General features: G+C 51.5%; 1 protein-coding gene across 2 annotated transcripts in view; it reads left to right on the forward strand.

The window, feature by feature from the left end:
* GRIK4 (glutamate ionotropic receptor kainate type subunit 4) overlaps positions 1-14,268 on the forward strand; it is a 415,182-nt gene that overhangs the window by 110,366 nt on the left and 290,548 nt on the right. For both annotated transcript variants that reach the window (XM_032359115.1, XM_032359116.1), the window contains exon 2: positions 8,536-8,640. The gene's annotated coding sequence lies outside the window, so the exon portion shown is untranslated. The remainder of the gene's footprint in view (positions 1-8,535; positions 8,641-14,268) is intronic.

Consider the following 14,268-nt stretch of genomic DNA (forward strand, 5'->3'; position numbering starts at 1 on the left):
GCTCTGGTGGCCAAGCCCAGAGGGAGGTCCCTGCTTATAATCGCACTTCTCAGGGCTTTGGTAGGCCTTTCCAGGAGCGGGGGGGGGGGGGGGGGGGGGGGGGGCGCGGGGAGAGGAAGGGCTCAACTTTTCTTGCCTGTAAGAGACCGTGAAGATGGTCAAAGACAAGGCTTGTTTTCCACTGTGTACCCCAGTTTGTCCCTTTCTTTTTGGCTTCAGGGTATGTTAAGATCTTGATGGGACTATGAGAGCCTTGGGCTGCAGGCCTCCCGTTCAGATGCTGAAAACCTGGCTACGTGTGTGTCTGTGCACACGCGGTACATGGCGTATGTCTGTATGAAGGGTGCACGTGCGGGTGTGTGTCTGTGTGTGTGTCTGGGTCCTTCAAGACCAGCTTAATGGTCCTTGCCTGGACCGTGCCTGGCATCACTAGAGCTCTCTGCCTAGGGGTGGCACTGCTTTTTATCTTGGCTGTGTGACTGCCCGACCCAGCCTGTGCCCAGTGACGGATGTCTGTGCCTGACTCTCCTTGGAAGAGTGTCTCGTGTCCTATTCACTTTTCCCTCACTTGCCACCAATGCCTAATAAATGCACACCGAGCATCTGGGTGAAGAGATGAATGGTCTTCCTGCCGCCGTGGCCTACGCCAGCTTGGGCGAGCGCATCATTCTACCCCCGGGTGTGGGTTGGTAACTTCCCGTGGGGTGGTGCACTTGGCCGAGCTGGAATCCTTGTCATCCCAGCTCACGGAGGGATATCCGGCCGCATGCAGCTGACCCAGATGTTCTCCCCTTGCTCTCAAATCTGTGGAGGGCGCTGTGCCGGCCAGCCAGCTGTGGTCGGCTGGAAGACCTTTCTTCTGCAGTTCTGGAGTGTTCCCCATTTGGTGCCTGCTGGCTTCCTGTCCCCTTGCCTGCTGGCTTCTCCTTGGGTCTGTGTGGAGAAGGAAAGCGTTGGGAAGTCGTTCCTCCCCATGTTTAATGTCTTCCCTGCCTGCTGTGTCCCCCTGTGCTCAAGTTCCGGGCAATTACCCTCCTGCCGGGTTTTGTTGCTGAGCACAGCAGGTGGGCCTTGTTTGTAATTCACTTGCACCATTAACGCTGGGTTAGCACCATAAGGGCGACTGATCCACTCAGTGCCCCCAGCCCCAGATGCCACTTGATAGCTGGTTGTTAGATTGGCTTGGGGGTCCAGGCATTTCAGAGCTCCCTGAAATGTGTTTTCTCCAGTTGAAAGCAATGAGAAGCTTGATCTATTGGCGGTCACAAAGCACACACCATCATCCACACTAATGGGAAATCTGTACCCAAATGCCACCCCCCCCCCCCAATCACAGTGATTTGGCTCTGGACAATAATAACAATAGTCACAATAACACAGTAGCCATCTCAGTCAGCTCAGTATCAGGGCAAGCAGGGCACACTTTCTGTTTGCAGCTGCATTGCTAAGGTCATGGGGAATCTTTGAAAGCAACCTTAGGAAGAGTTAACATTTTCTCCATTTTGTGGGTGGGGAAACTGAGGCTTGGGGAGATGACTCACTTGCCCAGCGTCCCTGCTAGTAAGAAACTGAGTCCCGAATCAAGGAACGGTCTGAAGCAGACACAGAGCTTTGTGCTGCTAACCTCTGCCTTATGCGGCCTTCCTTTGGGAGGAATTATGTGAAGGGAGACGGGAGAGGGGAGAGAGCTCTCAACCTGCCATCCTAATTATTTTTTTTTGTCCCAGCATTGATATTAAGATGAGCCACTGAGCAGGGGAATGATGAGTAGGATTAAAACATCCTCTATAGGTTCACTTTTAATAATTAATCGTACATTTATTGAGCTCCAACTAGGTGGAAAACATTGTCCTAGGTGTTTTATAGAAAACAATGATAAATCATTCATCTGTTCGATCATTCTGAGAGATGGGGAGTCAGACATAGATTCTAGGACAAAAGACAAGGAATAAAATGTTGGTGGGGGAGGTGGAGGAGATTAGCTCGAACAAACCCTAGAGACTGATCTAGAAGACAATCTTCCTGACTTTCTGATTGCAGGTTATGAAAACATTTTTGGACACATCCTATCTTCTTCGATTTTTGGACAGCCTTGTGCCTGTTTTATGGGAAACTAAGAGCCAGAGAGGCTGGAGGACTGGACCATAATACAGGGAACAGTAGCAAAGTCAGGTTTGAATGCAGGCCTTCTGACTCCCAGTTCACTCATCCACAGAGTCCCTCCCCGTTGGGCCCCATCCAGGCCCTACCGGATGTTTGATGTCTCGTGTCCTGCTGAGGCTGGCTTTGGGCTGCCTTGGGCTCTGCTTTCCTTGGAGATCCATGAAGTCTGTGCTCTTGCCCAACGCTTGGCAGTCTAGAACCTTTCTTTTCCAGTCTGTGGGCAATCCAGTCTAGTGCCTTAATGTTCAGCTGTGCAGGGTCTGTTCCCTCCAGGCATGGCTTCTTCTACAATCTCAGGCTCTCCTGCAGTGGCTAAGTGCCCACTCCCCAGCCTCTCTGCCTTCCAGGCCATCTGGCACACCTCGGTCTCATTGATCTCCTGCAAGCGCAGCTCCATGATTCACCCTCCCTTGCCCAGAAACTTTCAGTGTGGCTCTTTATTGCCTACACGATAAAGTCCCAGCTCCTTAACCTTGGCATTTGAGGCCTTCTAGAATCTGACCCCTATACTTATCTGTCTCTGGGTAGTGTGCCTCTGCCAAGCTGGTTAGTCACTGCCCTTTGGACACCTCTTGCTTTTCCTGGTGCCCTGCTAGAAGGTCTTCCTTCCTAAGCAGCATGTGCCTGCACTGTCCAAGAATGCGGCTCACCTGTCCAGGCCTGGGGATGTTCTCCCCCTCTGTTTTCCCAGCGCTTCTTTCTCATTTGGTGACGAAGGCTGCCCTGCCTTGTCAAAGCTGCTTTGTGACTGTGGCGCATCATGCGTTCATAGGTGTGCTGCTTGTGATGTCCTCCTTTTCCAGGGCAGACAGTGCTCTGGAAGGTTCTGCGGCAGCGTTCTTGGAGGTGTGTCCAGGTCCCATCCGGGTGGCAGCCCCGTCAGTAGAGGAGCAATGCTCACAGCCTTTCTCTCCCCTTCTTGGAGAGAAAGGAGCTGGGCTCCCATGGTCATGGTCTGTGCTCCTTTCACCGTGGTTCCTAGGTGGGGCATACGGAGTGTGGATACAGCTCCCTACTTAGCTAAGGAGGTCAAGGTTCTCCCCCACAGTGCTTCTGAGACTATGGGTGCCCCGGACTTCCTGTCATCCACAAGGGAAGGACTGGACCTCTCTGGGCCATGGCAGAGGGAAAGTGATGGGACTTTGGCAAGCTGAATGCGAGCTGTGCTCTCCTGTGGCTTGTTGCAAATGCAAAAGCCCAAGGCAGCTGCTGGAGAGGGTGTCCTCTGCATCCCTAAGCCCCTCAGAGACCGACTGAACATGGCAGCCCTCCCACCCTGGGGTCTCTCCTTCAGAGGGAGGGCCCTCCTTTTGCCCAGGGCATGGGATCCAGCCAAGAACCAGAGCTCAGGTGTATGGGGGGTACTCAGAGGTGAGCACTGAGGCTGTGGGTAGCCTGGGGAGGGGGTGGGAGCTGTGGGCGGAGGACAGGAGAGCGGAGAGTTGGGCTTGGACTGTGGCTGGGAGAGTAGTGTGATCTCAGACCAGGTTCCAGGGTCAGCTCAGAACAACCGACGCCGACGAGGGCCCGGGCAGGCCCAGCAGTCACTGCGCACTTGAACCTGAGGTGTGTTTAGCCTCACTACACAGAACAAGGGGACCCAGGTTCAGGGGCTTAAGTAGCGTGCTCATATCTCTGAGCCAGTCATTGAGAAAGTTGGGATTCTTTATTGTTTTTTAAATTATTAAGTAGATTTCTTAATTGAAACAGCAGTCCAATCTCTGAAAATGCACACACACTGTAGAGAACACTTTAGAATGAAAAGCAAGTCTCCTTTCTACCCTAACTGCCGTTCTAGAACCCTCTCCCGGGGGCAACTGGCCAGCAGCCAGTGACTGTTCTCTGCACTCACAGAGCCTGGTGCCAGGCCTCCCCTACGCAGATGGCCGTCGGTGCCAACAGAATTGGGTGGCAGAGAAGAGGTGGATGGACCGTTCATAGGCTCTTGGGCAAGTCCCAGAGATTGTGTTTTGCTTTGATGACTGCTAGAATAAGTTCAGTTGCTTTGCATCTTGAATGGGACACCACGTGTTTGTTATGCACCTTTATCTTACTATATGGGGCTCTCTTCTTCTCCCCACCCCCCACTCATCCTCCACCCCGGGGAGAGCCCAGGGGGTCCATCCTGGGCTTCCCCGTGGAATGCAGACACCTAGGGAGAGTTGGTTTGGCCCCTGGTCTGGCTGGCACTTAGAAAAAGAGGACAGGGCCTTGCTTTCTGACCATGGTGTCAGAGACACCAAAAAGCCGATATGTACACGAAGTGACTGTGAACAGGACAGACTCCACTTCGGCTGGGTCAAGGGAAGGCTCCGGGTCTGCCACGTGCTTCTTCATTACTAACATCAGAGCGCTTTCCTCTGGCTTTGACCTCAGTGGCGTGGGAGAGAGTCTGCGTACCATCACCCGTGTGTCTCTTGTAACCCATCTTTGGCTTCTGATAGTTCAGTTCTGTTGAACCTCCCCTCCTGCGTCACACACAGCCCACCCAGCCGTGCCGGCTCTTTCCAGATCTCCTTATGGAGGGCTGCGGTGCGTACAGCTTCACTCTAGGGCATGGCCAAGCCTCTCCAGGACAACCCCTCTACTCCCAGACACACAGACAGATCCCGAGCAGGGGAAGAAGAGCTGTGTTTATCTGGAGGTAATTAAAACACTGTCCTTAAAAAGCAGTTTCTCTCTGCATCAGCCTTGTCGCCTGCTCACTCTCTGTTCCACTGTGGACACTCTTGCAAGGTCTCTCTGCTCTAAATGTGTTACCAACAGCTCCAGCACTGGGCAGTTTTGTTTCAAAGCCTCAGCTCACGTGGTCTCTGCTAGGAGCTCATCTCCCTCAGGACCCAGCCTGGTGGCCTCAGATAAATGCCAGAGACGTTCCTCACCCATCCCCAGCCAGTCTTGCCTGTCACATCCGACGCTGGGATTCTCTTCCCGCCTCCCCCAGCTCACTAAGACCGGTGCTTAACTTCCTGTCTTCTCACCTCTAACCACCTCCTTTGCACTGGAAAGCAGATTGGATGCTGTGGCCTCCTCTGCTTGTCTGGGAAGGTGGCTGGGTCCGGAGCCAGGTTCATGGAGGCAGCTGGCTTTAGATGCGGAGCTGTATCCAGGAACCAAGGGCCCCTAATGAGGGAGACGGGATGAAAAATACAAGAGACGGGGAATATGTTTCAGCTTTCCATCCTTTTGGACTCCCTGCCATTTCCAAAATGCACACTGCTGGCTCTCACCAGAGGCCTCTGGGTCTCCCCTGGGTCGTTCCTCTGTCTGGGAATCTTCTCCCTGCTCACTGTGTCCCCTTTAAGAGACCTGGCTAACTCAGGTCGAACCTTTTGTTCCCAGGGAAACCTTCCCTTCCCACCACATGAGGTCCTTCTGCCACACACTCCATAGCATCCTGAACTTTTCCTTCATTGTCTGTAATCATGGCATCCAGCTTCCTGGATAGGAGGACACTGTCCCTTCCCTGACTGTGAGCGCCAGGGCCTGGACGGTGCCTGCTCGTAGGCACTCAGTAGAAATATTTGTGGAATGAATAAAGTATCAATCCTCTAGTGTTGTAAAGGATATTTCTATGCTTTGGCCAGTCTGGAGGGAAGGAACAAGGTACACCATTTTGTTTAGAAAGCACTTTGCTCGTCTGTGAAGGAATGCTTCACTCATTTTCTCATTTGGTTCTCTTAGCAACCCTGTAAGGGAGATGGTCGAAGTATAACTTCCCATTTTATAGACGAGAGGTTAAGAGATGGGTCCAAAGTCCGCTCTTCTCCTCCAGTCCCCTCCGCTAGGCTGAGTCTGAATGAGGAAGGAAGAAGACCTTCTTCAGAGAAAGCTTCCGGATGGGGTTGACTTAGAGCAGCGTTTTGGGGATGAGAGAGCTGTGCGGTATTACGTGTGAGAGGCCTGGGAGGCTGCCTTGTTGGGAGAGGCTGTGGATGTGGTCCTGGACGCCTGTGTGTAGGGCTGGAGGGAGCCTTGAATGGTGGGTGGAGAGAGGAAAGAATGGAAGTTCTCACGGACTGATTGCATTACAGTTAGAATCTATTGCAACAGCTTTTCAAGGGAGGAGCCCTAGGCCATGGTTCATGTTTGCGGAGATGGAGCTCTCAGAGCTTAAGTGACCAGTTTAAGGACACAGAGTGGCCTGTAGGTTGGGAAGCGGGGGACACGCTCTGGCCCCTGGGGAGGGGGCAATTCTTTAGAAGTGGATTGAGGGCTTCAGGCTAGATCTACACAGGAAGTGGCTTGGAGGGGAAGAGAGACTGGTTATTCCTCATGTCCTGCTCGTTAGTGTCCGAGAATGGGGGAGAGCTGTCCCTTATCATGTGTCCTAAGTGCTAGCAGATTCCCCTGGTTGCTTTGGTCCTTGAATACCCTTCCTGAATATCAAGCCTGGGCCAGGCTGGCCACCGCTGTCTTTAGTTTATCTGAGGAGTCAGACTGGGTCCCACTCCCCAGCTGATGCAAGCCGCCTTTGGCTAACATGCCACGTTGTAACTCATCCCAAACTCCTGGACACATCTCCTGATGGTAAATCCCAAACACTGAGGACACCTGGGCTGTTCATTTGGCCAAGGGAGACACTCAGACTCCTTTCTCTGTTGCTTGCTTCCCCCGATGTGAAAATCGTGCAGATGGGCCCTAGATCGACTTGGATTCGACTCCTCTTCTTCAACATCATGATAATCATTATAATCATATTCCAACATTTCCTCAAGTACCAACTGTGTGCCAAGTTCTGGGATACAGAGAGAAGGCACGTGTAGAGAATAGTGAGTACGAACCGGTCTTGGAGCCGGTGGCCTGGTATTCCCATTGGCCCGCCAGGTGACCGTAGCAGGTCTCACGTAACCTCAGCAGTTCCGGCTGCCACATCGATAGGTGGAGAAAGTGTGAGAATCTGCCTCCCAGGGCTCTTCTGAGGAGCACTGAGGCTGAAACAGTATTCCACACATAGAAAGTGTATATTCAGTAAATGTTAGCATGAAGTCGAATTCTTAGAGCTGCAGAACGGCACCACTTGAAAGAACTTAGCGAACATCTAGACCTATTCCCTCATTTTACAGAATAAGAAACAGACTCAGAGAGGTTATCCCCCAGAGCCTGTGAACACTGGGTCCCTGCCTCCGGTCCTGGGGGGAGATGGAAAACTTAGACATGCTGCCCAACTCTATCAGGCCCCAGAGGTTGATCCTCCCTCAAGGAGACCACAGGGTCTGGGGCAGCGCTGCTTCCCTGACCTGGCCACCCAGCTTCCCTGCATGCTCCGTCCAAGCTGCTGGCTGCTGCTGGGAGTGTCTTCCAGCCAGGGCGGGTCGGAACAGCCGAGAAGCCCACATCCATTTGTCTTGAGGAGCCTGGAGCATCATGAGGAGTAATCAAGATCTTGTTGCCCACAGACGAGAGAAAACCTGTAATTAATCTGGCTGCCCCTCTGATTTCCTCTGTCATCCCTGCTATCAAACACCGTCTGGTGGCTGTCAGCCGCCTCTCGGACCCACCCTGGAAAATCATGATTAATAGTGCAACAGCCCTATGAGGACTGGAGAGAAAGAGAGAGAGACGGGAGAGGGACTGCTGACACATCAGGAGAGGAGAGGCCATTTAGCTCAGCTGGGCTGGTGGGGGGGTCCCAGCGGCATGCTTACTACCTGAACGCGGTCAGCCGGCAACATGCTGTGTGCTGTGTGTGTGTGTGTGTGTGTGTGCAAACCAGTGTGGCCTGGGGATCTTCAGGCACTTAGCGAGTTCTGCTCAGTGTAGGCAGCACAGCAAAGTGTGTCGGGAAGCTACTTGTGCAGAAGAGATGTTCCCCTGCTCCTCTGGAGCTCATGGTCTGGTTGTGGAGCCAGGTGGTAAGTAAGCACAGAGTGTTTGGCGAAGGCGTGTGTGCAGGCACGGGGAGCTGGGCGCTGTCCATGGTGCTGACGGGCCTGTCCTCCTAGCACCTTCCATCAGGCGTCTAAGTGTGGAAGTGGGCCAGAGATGTCTGGAGACTTTAGGGATCCTCTGGCCTGAGGAAGTTCACCTGTCCTGAGATTCTGGGGGGGAAAATGACAAATCAGGTTCTTTCAGAAGAAGTGGGGATGAGTGATTTTTGGTGTTTGTGTGAGGAAACTGCCCCTGGGTAGGTAAGCAGTAGAGCCCATCTCCTCCCGGAGCACATCCTTCCTGTGCTCAGAGAACAGTGGGTGTCACATGCTGCCTGCCACCAGAGCTTCCCAGGACAGCCTGTGCCATGGAGAAATGGGCTCTAGATTGTAGGCTCCTCCTGGGCAAGTGCTCCAAACGTCAGTCACGGGTAAAGACTTCATGCTGCCAGAGCCTTTTCCACGTATGTTATCTGACTGGATTCGTTCATTATTTCCACAGATATTTTTGAGTGCCTACTATGTGCCAGCCTGTGCTAGGCATTGGAGATACAGGTGGAAAATTCCAACGTGTTCCCCGCTCTCCTGGTGCTCATCAGCCTGTGAGGTAGGCATCACTGCTCGCATGTTCCTGACGAGGAGGTGGGCTTTGAAGGAAGTAAGCCCCTCGAGAGTGTTCCTTCAGTAAGGTCCAGAGCCACCCCCGCTGGCCTGACTTCCGTCCCGGTGTGGCCTGATCAGCAGGGTTATCCCATGTCATCCAGAGCGGTGCCCTCAGTGACACAGGAAAGGGCTACATGTCAACCTTCTGCCCTCCAAGTTCCCAAAAGTCCAGGAGTAAGGCCCAGCTCTGGTTACGTGGGGACAAAGACCCCCCAGAGAGCCAAAGTCATGCTTAGATACCTGCTTTGAACTAAAATTCTGCTGGAAAAGAGCAGCAAAAGTGCAAGAGACAGAGAAGATGTTTCAGCTTTCCACCCTCTTGGACTCCCTGCCGTTTCCGAAATGCACACTGCTGGCTCTCACTAGAGGCCTCTGGGTCTCCCCCGGGTCGTTCCTCTGGGAATCTTTTCCCTGCTCACTGTGTCCCCTTTAAGAGACCTGGCTAACTCAGGTCGAACCTTTTGTCCCCAGGGAAGCCTTCCCTTCCCACCACATGAGGTCCTCTTGCCACACACTCCATATAGCATCCTGAACTTTTCCTTCATTGTCTGTAATCATGGCATCCAGCTTCCTGGACATGGGAGTGCTGTCCCTCCCCTGACTGTGAGCGCCAGGGCCTGGACAGTGCCTGCTAGTAGGCGCTCAGTTCCTGCTTGCTTCCCTCCCCATGCTGTGATTCCTCTTTGCCCGGATCTACACTGTGATTTCCCCTTAGATTGTTTGACCTACAGCAAATATACAAAATGTACAAATCAATTGGCAATTTATTTCATATTGGTGTAAACTGAACATATGTCTTTTTTTTAAATGACCCCTTTACTGTTTTAAGTAAACTACCCCCAACGTGGGACTTGAATCCATGACCCCAAGACCAAAAGTTACATGCTCTGCTGAGCCAGCAAGACGCCCAAGCCAATGCCTTTTGGATGTCATCTGTTCATTGATTCATTTGGCCAATATTGACAGAGCACCTACTATGTGCCAAGTAGCATGCTAGGTACTTGTCACTGTCCCTCCCATCACCGCCGATGGTTCTGCAGGCAGACAGCCTTCTTGTAACTGGCTAGTGCCATGAGGAAGAATGTTCCAGGTGTGGTGGCAGCATATGGGGAAGAGATCACAGAAAGCCTCAGAGGGGAGATACTGCAGTGAGCCTGTAGAAAACTGTCCCCAGGCCATTGGGGGTCGAGATCACATCCCACGTGGGAGCTCTCATACAGGAGGCATATTGGGAAAATCAGGGCTCAGATTTTGCTGGAACCTGAGGTGCAATGGGCTGGGGGGCAAGGGCAGGTGAGCAGGATCCAGCTCGTGAAGAGTTTGCCTGTGAGACTGAGGAGTTTGCCCTTGATCCTGGAGGCAGGACAGAGTCAGGGGAGACTGAGCCTGGGTATGTCGTTATCATGTTTGCATTTTAGTAAGAATCCCCACCACACAGCTGAATGGAGAACCACCCTGGGAGGGAAGGAAAGACCCAAGGGAGGGAGGCCAGGAAGGCTGCTCTGACCAGAGTCCAGGTCATTGCTGAGAGACATCTGGATGGGGGTGGCGTGAGGGTGACAGACCAGGGGGATACAGAGACAGTCATGGGCTTTAGGAGGCAGAGCAGTCGGGATGGGGTGATTGATCAGAATGGCGTGTGGGATGGGAACCATCTTTCTGGCTTGGATGACGAGTGGGGTGTGGTGCTGCCTAAGAGGACGGAGGAGAGAGAAGAAGCAGCTGATGGGTGTGAGGGGTAGGGGGAGAGGTTACCCTTTGTCTAGGATGCAGTGTGTCTGAGGTGCTCAGAATTGCGGGACGCAACTGTATTATGCCAGGGCCCTGGGCATGAGATGAAGCCACACCATGCAGGTGGCAAGGAGCCACAGGAGGAGGGGAGCTCCCCATGGGGGACAATGTTCATGGGCAGGGGGCCTTGGTGCTGTATCTTCAGGATCGTTTCTTTTTCCTCCCTAAATTATTCAGATACTTTTAGTTGATAAAGGCTGCCCTCTTTGGTTCTAAGACCAGATTCATCTAAACATTAAAATGAAAATAAGACCTCAGATTTCTTTGTGCTTTTTGATGAAGAATCTGCAAGCTTCCTCTCTTGTTCTTATGTACACACAGTAAAGCTATATAAGAAAGGCCAGTGGAGTCAGAGACCTGGCTGTCTGGGGCTTTGCCTCCTGATGCCTATGTGACCTTGAGCTAGGCCCTACCCCTTTCTTGGATTCTACTTCCTTGGTGTGATTGAGATTTTCCTGTGGATTAAAGCAGAAAGAGACGGTGGAAAGAATTTTGCAAACCAACGAGCCTTACAATCATGAAACACCATGGTTCTTTTGATTCCTGTAAGGTTTGGGAAGAGATTATTTCTCATCTCTGTGCCCCAGATCATACAGTCGAGGCCCCAGAGCAGCCCAGGACCTCCGTCCTTGCTGTCCTTATGTGCGGTCTCCAGAGTCAGCTAGGCTTCATGGCCACGAACGACGGGAGGCAGGCCTGCATGGAAGGAGTGTAGTTGTGTCATCAAATAGAATTTACACAGGCTAATCTGACACCTTTTTAGCAGTCTGAATAATAATTACCGAGTGGCGTGCTGATCAGGCATAAATGGAAGGCATTTGACATAAATGATTATAGTTAGTATTGCTTTTATACAGCCTAACCAGATTTTTACAGTTCTTTCCTCTTTGACAGCTGATTCATTTATCCATTCAACACATATTTATTGAGGCTGTAATATATGCCAGGCCCTGTTCTGGGCCCCGAGGAGACAGACGAACAAGATTTCTGCTCCTTGCCCACCCCCCTTTGTTTGAGCTTGCATTCCAGTGTGGGAACCGTCACTGGACAATCAACTTTATCCATAGCAAGTCAGAATGTCAGGTTTCTCTGGAGACTGTGTGTGCTGTAATTCGTCCTTGCATCAACATCCATGAATGATAGGATGGAGATTCTGGGCCTGATTTGCCAACAGCAGAGTTGCCTTTGTCTTAGTCCTTTACCTTCCTTCCTTTCTTTCTTTCTTTCCTTTTTTTTTTTTTTTAAAGATTTTATTTATTTATTTGACAGACAGAGATCACAAGTAGGCAGAGAGGCAGGAAGAAAGAGAGAGAAAGGAGGAAGCAGGCTCCCTGCCAAGCAGAGAGCCCGATGCGGAGCTCTATCCCAGGACCCTGGGATCATGACCTGAGCTGAAGGCAGAGGCTTTAGCCCACTGGGCCACCCAGGTGCCCCAGTCCTTTACCTTTCTTTACCTCTGACTCCTAATAGCAGGTGATGGCTTGAGCCCTTCTATTCATTGAACAAGTTCATCCTGCACACCTGTTGTGTATACATAGACTGGGGAATCAACAGCAGGCTGGCACTTGTCCTTGACCTTAAGAAACCCACACTGGTTCCATGTGTGGGCACATGGCAATGTGAGAAATAAAATAAACAGAAATATTTTATTTCTCCCAGCAATGGGAGGAAAAGCTGTAAGAATCAGCATAGGCTGTCACAGTGGCACACAGAGGGGCCCTGGATCCTGGCAAATGGCAGGGGTCGGGGAGAGGAGCATCAGGCAGAGGGAACCAGGGGTGCACAGGATGCTGCCTGGTGCTGGGTGTGGCTGGAACATCAAGTGTGTGATCCTTAAATAAAGACTTACTGAAGTGTGCAACACACACACACACACACACACACACACACACAGAAAAGTGAATATAGTCCTAAGTATACAGCTGAGGGAGTTTTCACAAACTGACTGAACACACTTGCTGGGCAGGGGGCCTTGGTGTTGTATCTTCAGGATCGTGCCTAGAGTAAGCAACAGGACATTGTCAGCACTTCCAGAAGACCCCACATGCCCCTTCCTGTTACCCCAAGGGTACCCACCAACAAGGCTTCTAACAGTTTTTTATGCTACTTTTCTTTAAAAAAAAATTATTTTATTTGAGAGAGAGCACGAGTGAGCAGGAACAGGGTGAGAGGGAGAAGGAGAAGGAGAAGCAGATTCCCTGCCTCAGGGTGCCTTATGAGGGGCTTGATCTCAGGACTCCAAGATCATGACCTGAGCTGAAGGCAGACAGTTAACCAACCGAACTACCTAAGCACCCCAGTTTTTTATACTTTTTATAGAAAGAATCATGTCGTATGTGTGCATGTATGCTTCTGTTCCTAGTTTCTTTTGGTCAAATTATGTTCATGAGATTCATCATGAATCTCAACACGTGGTTGTTGATGATTAATTTTCATTTCCATGGAACCTTCTGTTGTGTGGATATACACTGTATTTCTCTGTTCTGCCTCTGGACAGCTGGGTAGTTTCCAGTTTGGGGAAGTGCAAAGTGCTGCTATGAACATTCTAATACATCTCTAAGACATCTGAGCACATACATTCTGTTGGGGATAGGCTTATTGTGGGGTTTCAGTGTCCCTACGGTACTGGTAAAGCTCTGGGTTTTGGGAGCATAAAGACCGGTTTTTCAAATCTGTTCTATCAACTTACACTTGCCTTGGCACCATACAAGAGTTCCAGTTGCTCCACATCCTTGTCAACACTTGACACTGTCTTTTTTAAAAAGTCATTCTGGTGGGTGTATAGTGGTTTCTTACTATGGTTTGAAGTTGCATTTTTTGATGCCCAGGGATGCTGAGACCCTCTTCCAATGTTTATAGGCTTTTGGATGCAGTTATTAGTGGACTGTCTGTTCTAGTCTTTGCCCATTTTTCTGTTGAATTGTCTGGATTGGGTGGGGGAAAGAATAATTTTAATACTACTATCCTAATCAGTGGTGACCAGGGGCTAGCATATCCAGGTGCTTACTAGCTCTGACTTGACCCCATTGATGGTGTGTGGCTGGCAGGCTGCAGACTCTGTTCTCAGGGTGTTGGTGGTCTCAGGGAGGGGACAGTACCCATGCTGCCTCGGGGGAGGTAGTCCTCTCCAAGGCTCTGGTTTTGACATCAGGCCCATTGGCCTCAGGAGGAATGGAGATTTGTGGAGAAAGGATGGGGAGGGGCTCATTTCCGTCAGGTAGCAAGAGCAGATGCGGAAACCAGCTGATGACCTGGTTTGTGTGCTTCTACCCTCAGTTTTTACTGAGAATGGACCTCTCGATCTGGGCCAGGGAGGGACTGATGGTGTGTAGTTCATCCTTTAGGCCAGGCCTGAGCGCAGCTGCTTTTCCCCTGTTATCTCGGTCTGTGGTTCAGCTCTCCCACCTGAGAGACGCCAAGCTAGTTTTACCTGCGAGGAAACTGAGCTGAGGGGTCAAGGACAGTCCTCCTGAAGGCCACCTTGCTAGCACATGGAGGAGTAGGACTTGAACCCAGCCCCTTCCCCTCACTGCTCCCCAGTGAGCAGAGCAGGGCATACAGCGTGTCTCCGGGGCAATGGCATAGTCTCGCCACCCCTTCCTCTTCGGCTCACTCATGGCTCTTGTTTCTCAAGAGCAGATGAGGGTTTTCATTCCAGTTAGAGATTTCAGAACCGTGGAGCCCCTTACATCATTTGGTCAGAGTTACTCCCCCAAACCCCCAGCTGGATCGGGGGGCTGGGGTTAGAACATGAGCCTTCTGTGGGCCTGGCCTCAGAAGC

Source organism: Mustela erminea, chromosome 9, assembly GCF_009829155.1.
Source record: "Mustela erminea isolate mMusErm1 chromosome 9, mMusErm1.Pri, whole genome shotgun sequence".
Lineage (NCBI taxonomy): Eukaryota > Metazoa > Chordata > Mammalia > Carnivora > Mustelidae > Mustela > Mustela erminea.